The sequence below is a fragment of the Hemiscyllium ocellatum genome, unplaced genomic scaffold, assembly GCF_020745735.1.
Source record: "Hemiscyllium ocellatum isolate sHemOce1 unplaced genomic scaffold, sHemOce1.pat.X.cur. scaffold_153_pat_ctg1, whole genome shotgun sequence".
Classification (NCBI taxonomy): Eukaryota; Metazoa; Chordata; class Chondrichthyes; order Orectolobiformes; family Hemiscylliidae; genus Hemiscyllium; species Hemiscyllium ocellatum.
This window is the reverse complement of record NW_026867802.1, coordinates 827,387-836,276: the sequence shown is the minus strand read 5'-3', so window position 1 is coordinate 836,276 and position 8,890 is coordinate 827,387. Positions and strand designations below refer to the sequence as shown.

Sequence of the window (8,890 nt, the reverse complement as noted above, 5' to 3'; positions counted from 1 at the left end):
ACCTGGTAAGGCAGCATCCACGGAGTAGGAAAATCGATTTTCGAGCATAAGTTCTTCGCCAGGTATGTTCAAAACATTGACATTCCTAGTCCTCAGATGTTGCCTAACCACTGTGCTTTCTAGCGCTATCCTTTCTGAGTACAATCTCTCGCATCTGCAATCTTCGCCTTCTACGTAGATGGGGGTAGTGTCAGATACTGTTCCTGAGATGTGACAACATGTTCGTAATGATAGTTTGGATATGCAGTTGGAAGCTCATCACTGATGTAAATCATTCTCTACCTCCCAATCTGCCAAGCACATGCAGGTCCTGTACCTCCTTCGTTGACATTCTCTAAACCTCTGACGCCTGAAAGAAGAAGGCCTCATCTTCCGCTTGGGACCTTGATGCCACATGGGTTCATCAGTTTCCTCATTCGCCCTTCGCTCACATTATTCTAGTTTCATGACTCCAACTCAGCATTGCCCTTATGTCCTGCACATCATCTTTCCAACCTACCCGCTCCTGGCAGAACTCGTATCGTATTTTACACCTTTATCTGCTCATCATATTCTCAGCTATCACGCCCCCAAATTTCCAAACCACCCATTTATGTCTCATTCCCCACGGCCACAAACCTCATTCCTGATGAGGTGTTTATGTCCAAAACATTAATTCTCCCACTCCTCGCATGCTGCCTGAGCAACTGTGTTTTCCATCGCCACACTATCGACGCTGAGTTCTGGCATCATCAGTTCTCACTTTCTCCACGGCGCAGTATAGTGTAAAAGTCACATTATTGGAAAAGTGCAGTTTCTGTAGCTTTCTAAGTTGTTAATTTCATTTGCTCAATCGGCTCTAGATGGAGTATTGAGTGTCTTTCTGCAATTATCATTATAGCAGGGATGTGACAGCACTGGAAACTGTGCAGACCAGATTTACCAGGATATTGTCTGTTCGAAGAATTTCACTTATGAAGATTGTTTGGACGGATTGCGCTGTCGCAAACATGTTCACTTTTAAAAAAAATAAACGAGCTGTACCTTTGCTCAAGGATAGTGTGTCTTGATATCTTTTTTTATCAAAGGCATTGCCAATCAGTTCAGGCTCCGAATCAGATGAAGTGTAACAGTGACGTAATTCTTCGCTGTGAGGCCTTTCGTTTCCCCATCAACAGCTGAGGATTTAGGCCAAAGACTTTATGTTTTGGAAATGAACTGTATACTGGTAAAAGAGTGGTCATTCCGGAATGCTGAATTCCGGTTTTTAGATCCTGCAGCAGTGGTGCACTAATTAATAACTTCTCTCCTTCTTCCATTCTATTTTTTACCCGTAAGCTTCTGTTTCATCTTTACTGTGTTTAAGGTGCTTGCTTTTTTAACGAATGTTGTCTACTTTCAGAACAGCATAGTTCAGTCTACTTTGGATAGACTAAGTTCTGTGGGTATTCTATATTCTGTTTTTTTCTTTTTCAATCCGTCATTTTGTGAATATTTTTTGTAATTCGCTAATTGGGTAATTTTCACTGTCGACTTAACGATAAAGAATACAATGTTACGATCTGGATTGTCTGATTAATAATGTTTTGAATGGTTTAGCCTAGCCCATAACAAATTGGAAGATAGTTGATGGATTATGTGTTTGCGTCTTTATTTCCGGTGTTGATTTGGATTGTCGTCGACTGTTCTTGGGAAAGCAATGTCTCATTTAGATACAAAGAGTTGTTTGGCTATGGACGATGTAACGTTGACAGTTTTACAAAAAACTGATCCAGGCTAGGATTCTGGAATAAGCAGAAGTGCTGGGGTTGTATTTGCCTCTTTCTGTGAGGAAAGGAGAGGTCATTCCCCGCAGTAGCTCAGCATTTAACCCAGCTGGAAAATTCAGGAGAATCTGCAGAGATGTTTAAACGTTAATTGAATATGAAGCAGCTTGAGTTAGACGCGAGAGATAAGGAAAAGACACCAGATTTCATGCAGTTTCAGGTACGATTCGAAGAAGCGAGAGCAGCAGAGCAGAGAGAAAGGGAGACAGATTTTGAACTTCAGAAATTGGCAATTATTAAAGGAATTCACATTAAAACGCTGGAGATGAAGGCTAAGATAAGATTACACTGGAAGAGCATATTGTTAAAACGACAAGGTTAGCAGCTGAAATGGTTGATTGTAATGAACAGGTCCATAAAACAAGGATGGGCTTCCAGAATCATTTTAAAACTGAGGGATAGAAATTGGGCAAAGAGAAATCCTCACGTGGAAAGGGAAAGTTAAATCTCTGTGAAGATCATGAGGATAACTTATCACAGGGTAAATAGGAAAACCTTGAAGGGAACATGATCTGAGGTTTTCATTGCAATAAAGTAGGTCACATGAAATCGGTATTGCAGAAATATGAAAAGCACTGTAAAGTCAAATGAAGGAAAACAAAACAAGCCTGGATGTTTTGTTGGCATGGTAATAGAAAGCACAGTGGAGGCTGGAAAGCTGCATCAGAGATCACAAACAGATCAAAGGTTGGTAAGGGGGAAGTGCCATGTCTGCTTGAAAAATTTACCTGCAAAGTTCAAGTTTATTTACCTTGGTCAGGAGTAGCAGATAGCGAGGTAACAATATTAAGGGACACAGGATCGTCTCAGTCTGTGATGCAGAAGGATGGGGAAATATGTACTCCTGAAGAACTATGTGTACGGGAATTCATGGTGGGACGAAACATTGCTCAGTTATGTACAGTGAGGCTACAGTGGGCAAAAAAGAGTGGGGAGTTTGTAGTGGGAGTTCTGGACAAACTCAAATAATATAATTTGTGCTTGCAAATGACATAGCTCAATCACCGGTAAGCCTGCTGCATACTCCAGTTGAAAAGCCAGTCGAGCTGTAGGCAAGAGTAGCAATGCAGGACGTTGATAAAGGAATTTTCCCAGATTGTGTCTTTATGCGATCACAGAGTCACAATCGAAAGCAGGAGAAATCAAAAGGCACGGATTATGAGTCTGAAATATGTTTACATTCATTTATGTTAAGTAATAGTTATTCCCATCTTTTATTAGATGTAGAGAACCTACACAATGCATCAATGTTACTTTTTTTATTGTCAAGTGAGTGGGACACAGCAGGGGACAAACGTTAAAAATTCAAGTATATTCAGCTCAGTTATGCTATTGAGTTACAGCAGAAAGATTAAAAATTAAAGCGCTTGGATCAAAAGACATATATTCGGAAGGAGAGTGAATGCATCCCTGTATGTTATTATTTAGCAAATGATATGTTAAGGAGGACATGGAGACCAACATATATTCAAGCATGTGAGAAATGGGCAGAATGTTTTTTTTTCCCAGTAGGGTACAGAAAAGTGGTGCTGCGAGTACCGCATGTGCCACAAATTGGATGTCACTTAGGTGTGAGCAAAACGGAGGGTAAAATAAAAAGACATTTTTACTGGCCTGGATTGCAGATGAATGTAGTTGAATTTTGCCATACGTGTCATAAATTTCAACTAAACGGAAAACCATGGGAAATAATAAAGCCTGCACCTTTAATATCTGCTGCAGTGTTCAAGGAATCTGTCTTAATTGTCTTGATGCATTGTGTAGGTTCCCCACATCCAATAAAAGATGGGAATAAGTATTAATTAACATAAATGGATGTATTGACGAGATTTCCAAATGCTGTTCAATTCTGCAATATGACAGCTGAAAGGATTGAGGAAGAATTACGACTTTAAAAAAAATAGAGAAAGACTACCATCAGAGATACAATTAGATCAAGGGTCAACTTCACATCCAAACTTTCCAGGGAGTATATAGATAGCTGAGAATTAAAACGAATCAAATCTACTGTTTACCATCCACAATCACAGGGTGCACTGGAAAGGCGACGTTAATTATTAAAGACTATGTTGAGGTTTTATGCTTCGGATTACCCAGATTATTTCCATAAGGGAGTTGCATCAGTACTGTTTGCGATCTGAGATATATCAAAAGAATCCACAAAACTAAGACCATCTGAGGCCAATTTTGGGCATAAAGGAAGAGGGCCATTACAATTCAATAAGGAAATATTAATAAGTCGGATTACAGAGACCACACATTTGGACGATGTGTCAAATTTTAGAGTTGGACTAAATAATGTTGGAGAGTTGTCGAGACAGCACTTAAAAGTATCGCAGCAAATGGTGAAGCAGGAAGTGTATGAGAAAAAAAATCAGAATATTGCCACTGGGAACAATGTATTTATTTAAATTTCATTAATCATTGAAACTTTAAAGGAAGGTTTAGAAGACCTTAACAAATTGAGAGGAAATTGAGTGAGTTAGCTACTTGATAGGAACTCATGTCATGAAGGAATCTCACAGAATGTGTGATGGGAAAATGCGCTAATGGTATTTTGGCAGAGAACGAACGCAAGGGGAGAATGTGTTATTGACTACAACACATTGGAAAGAACCAACTTCAGGGAATTCTGCATTGGACGTTTATGAAATAAAATTGGACAATGCAAAAGTTGTCCAATATTGGTAAAGTTATTCACTTCTCTTCCAGAAGAAAATCGTAAGAGTTATTATTCTTGCATGTGGAGATCTGCTGAAATAAACTGGGAATTAATAAGATAATTGTAGATGATGTAAATATAGGAGATGCTGTTCTGATTTTGTAACATCCTTGGAGGCATAACCCTATAAAGTTGGTGCAAGTTCATAAGGAGATGTCACGTATGCTCCAAGATGGCATAACCGAAGTGAGTTTCAATGAATGGAGTTCACCCATCATCATGGTGCCAAAGCCAGGTAAGACCCAAAAGTTATGTGTGGACTACCACAAAGTCGATGTTGTTAGAGAAACTGGTGCATATACGCATCTGCAGTTGGAGGACTGTGTGGAAGAGATTGGAAGAGCCACTTATGTTTCCAAGTTGGACTTCCTCAAAGGTTACTGGCAGTCAACTTTGTCGGAAAGATCAAAGGCAATTTTGTAACGCCAACTGGACTGCAGAAATTTAAAGTAATGCCGTTTGTACGGAAAATACTTCATTCATATTTCACAGGTTAATGGACAAGGTAATTGCCAGATTGACGACTGTTTCGTGTGTGTTGTGCCTGGTGACATTCAGTCTCTCATGAATTGAATATTTACAGCATTTATCGGGCTTGCTTGATCGAATTCGGAAGTCAAACTGGTTTGTAAACCTAGCTGAAAATGAATCTGCCAAAGCCAAAGTCACCTTCCTGGGCTATGTCGTTGAACACGGACAAATAGCCCCACGGGATGCGAAAACGAAAGTTACGGGGGATTTTTATACATTGTTGACGAAAAGAGCAGTATGACGGTTTACTGGATTGAGTGACTTCTACTGAAAGTTTGTGCTGACTGTTAGAAGTGGGACTGTTCCACTCACCGAATTACTAAAAACAGGCAAGAAATTTCAGCGAACACAAGAATTTCAAAAGGTATTTGACAGCCTAAATACTTTGTTAACGATTGCCAAAGTATCAGACACACCAAATTACACGAAGGTTATCAATGTGCCTATCGATGCCAGAGATGTGCATGTCTCTCTTCTTCTGACCCTCTAATAATGACCTGTAAACCAGTTTCATTTGTATTCTGTGTTTATGGGGCTTAATTATCAGACTTGTGTATTTTTGGAAAAGCATAATTAAGTCTACTTGAGATAGCTAAGTTTAGTTGGTATTCTATATTCTGTTCATTGTGATTCATTCCTTAGTTTTGTGAATAATTTTCTCTCTGTTTTAAAAACTGGAAGTCAACCTAGCTAAAGTATTCTAAGTAAATCTTACTATACAGTCACCAAAACAAAAAGCGACATTAAGCTCTGAATTTCCTGCATAAGAATGTTTTGAGTGCTCTGGCCTCGGCAAAACGGGAGTTATGTTTCTCAGAGCAGAGCTGATTGTGAGGAGACATGATTAAATTGTCCGAGATAATGAGGAGCATGGAATTACAGATTGAAGGAAACATTTGGTCTTGATCGATCACGAGGGTTTGTAGATTTCAGACAAGACGCAGAAAGCTTTGAATAGATCTGCAGGAAAACTTTATAAGTCTGCAGGTGGTAGACTCTGGAACTCACACTCTATAACGATTAGTTGGACATTTAACTCTTCATTCTTCTCCGATTCCATTGGCCAAGGAGTTTAAAAAAAAAACTCACAGCCGACAATTCCCGCGAGCAACAGTGATGCGATTGGCGGCTTTGCAAAGTAGAAAGGTGCCCATGACCAATGTGTGCGACTATTTGGCTTCCCTCCTGTGATGACGCTGGAACATTGACTGTCATGTTCTCGTGGACATTTCATGAAGGCATTCTCGTTCCAGCAGATTAAGATCTGATACCTTTTTTCGGCCGCAGAAAAATCATTTTTTAAATGCATTATAAAGAAGCACACTGCTACTCGAGCCAGGTAGGAATCGAACCTACAGTCTCCTGAACCGTAGTCAGGCGCGTTATCCATTGCGCCACTGGCCCGACGCACAGGGTGAATCTTAAGAGCCGTGATGTTAGCACAGACATGATTAATAGCAGTGATGTTCATTAATTGAAAAAGCAATAAAGATAATCACTATCACTGCTTCAGTCCAATCTTCATCACCTTTCAAAGCAGGTTTTTTTTCCAAAAAAAAAACACGTGTGCCCATTATTTCCGTCTCTGAAACATTTATAGCAAGGTAAGGGACAGAGGTGTTCATGGGGTACACTTTCCCATCAATCCCAGTCACTAATACACAGCTAAATGTCTCCCAACAGCACCACACAACAATGATTTCAAACAATATCATTTATTTTCATCTCTGTTCACGCTAAAGATAGATAAACCAACAGTGACCTGATAAATTAAAACAAGATAAAACTGAACCAGGAATAGCGCCCGCTGACTGGGGTCTGTTTCTGGGAAGAAGACTCAGACTCTCTTTGGCTTAATTGGCGACCCCAGATACATTGTGTTTGGGTCCAGAATCATATAATGACCAAACACGAAACCTCTAACTGGGCTATAGCACCGAGTGCTTCCCTCCCCTTTAGCCCTTACTCACCGACTATCGATTGGAGACGACAACATTTCGTTCCAATGATCATTCGCCGAAAGCATGCTCACCAATCATGTTAACCCTATACATGCTGCAGGACCCATGCCAACTGTTGAAGTATAATGCCCAATAGCGAAGAGGCGGTCCTACCATGACCAAGCTGGAGGCATTGGTCCTCCAACCAATCCGAGAAACTCATGGGCGCGCTTGGGGCTCTGATCAATCATAGAATGCTGTTGGGCTAAACTAATCTAACCAGAACTTCCACATCCCAATGCTCAATCAAAATTCGTTTGAAAAATTCTTCCAGTTCAAAACACATTTGTTAATGATGATTCTGTTCCCTTTCCCGCAGATGAAAGTGAGGACTGCAGATCCTGGAGATCAGAGTCAACATGAGAGTGGTGCTCAAAAAGCACAGCATGTCACGTAGCATCCGAGGAGCATGAAAATCTAAGTCTCAGGCAAGCACCCTCCATCAGTAACGTTTCACGGAGCCAATTTATGATCAATATTGCTACTATCCCTTATATTCCTTCATTCCCAGATTTCAGACACAGTGGTCTCACAGAACTTTTGCCTTTTGTTTTTCCAATCTACATTTATCTGATCGTTCTGGATTAGCATCATGAAGACTTCTTTTTACCTCATCAAAAAAATCAGCAGACAGTTCAACACAATTTTCTATGAACAATTCGATTTTATCTTTCCTGAATGGAAAACATATTCTTTCACGTGGCACCTCATTTTGTCTGGTATGACCGTTTGCTTTAAACGGTTATCCTGTCAGTACTGAATTAATTTACAAAACGTTTCTCATGGCAAACTGAAAGTGTGTACCTTTTCAAGATGAGGAAATGTGTCTGAATGAGTTGTAACTTGGACATGCTTACTGGTGCCAGGAAGCGGTGGAAGGTATACATACTTTTCCACTTTCACCAATATTCAATCCCACTGAAGTCCACCACTTGCCAGCACAATGCAGGACATTTTCTGTCATGATCCTCTGGTCCAGTATTCCTTGCATCCCAACAACTGCCCAGACCATTCCATAAAATCACAGAAGTTGCGACTTTACCACCTGGTAGGGCACCATCAAGTATTGCATGCAGCTCTGGTTACTGAATTTTGGAAAAATGTGAAAGGTCTGGAAAGGGTTCAAAGGAGGTTTACTAGGATGGTGGCTGGTGTGGATCGAAGTTCATTCGACCAAAATCTGAGGAGACTGACGTTGTTTTCGTCGGAGAGAAGAAGGTGGACAGGTGACTTAATCATGACTTAGATGATTATCAGAAGGTGAGATAGAGTGGAGAGTGAGATCCGCTTTCTTCAGACGGCGAAGGCCAACACGAGGAGCTATAGTATTACATTGAATGCCGATTGATTTAGGATAGATAACTGTGTTAATTTCTTTACCCAGAGAGTAGTACGGGCGGAAATCAGCCTGCCTGCAACAGTCGTAGACTGGCTGAATATAAGAGTATTTCAATGTGCATTGGACATATATATGGATAATAATGTAACGGTGAAGGTTAGATGGGCATCACATTTCTTTCACAGGTCAGTGCAAGATCGAGGACCGAAGGGCCTGCACTGCGCTGTAACGTTCTAATGTCTAAGCTAGAAGACCTGCTGGGTTACCATACCTTTCCTCACTGTGTAACTTTCCAGACACATCTTTCAGTGATTTGTCAGCACTTCATTCAATCCAGGCAACTGTATTTCCTCCTCTGAATTTTATCACTCCAAAATGGTGAGAGATAAACAGAGTCAGTGACAAAGCTGAGATCACCGACGTTCTGTACGGAATCAATAACAAATATCTTGATCTTCCAGTCTCCGGTGACATCAATATTACACTGTGTTCC

The 8,890-nt window shown here is 40.4% G+C and overlaps 1 non-coding gene across 1 annotated transcript; it reads right to left on the bottom strand.

The window, feature by feature from the left end:
* Positions 1–6,389: 6,389 nt before the first annotated feature.
* On the bottom strand, positions 6,390–6,462 carry trnar-acg (transfer RNA arginine (anticodon ACG)). The gene has a single exon. It is a non-coding gene; the product is annotated as a tRNA-Arg (tRNA).
* Between the last annotated feature and the right edge of the window lie 2,428 nt (positions 6,463–8,890).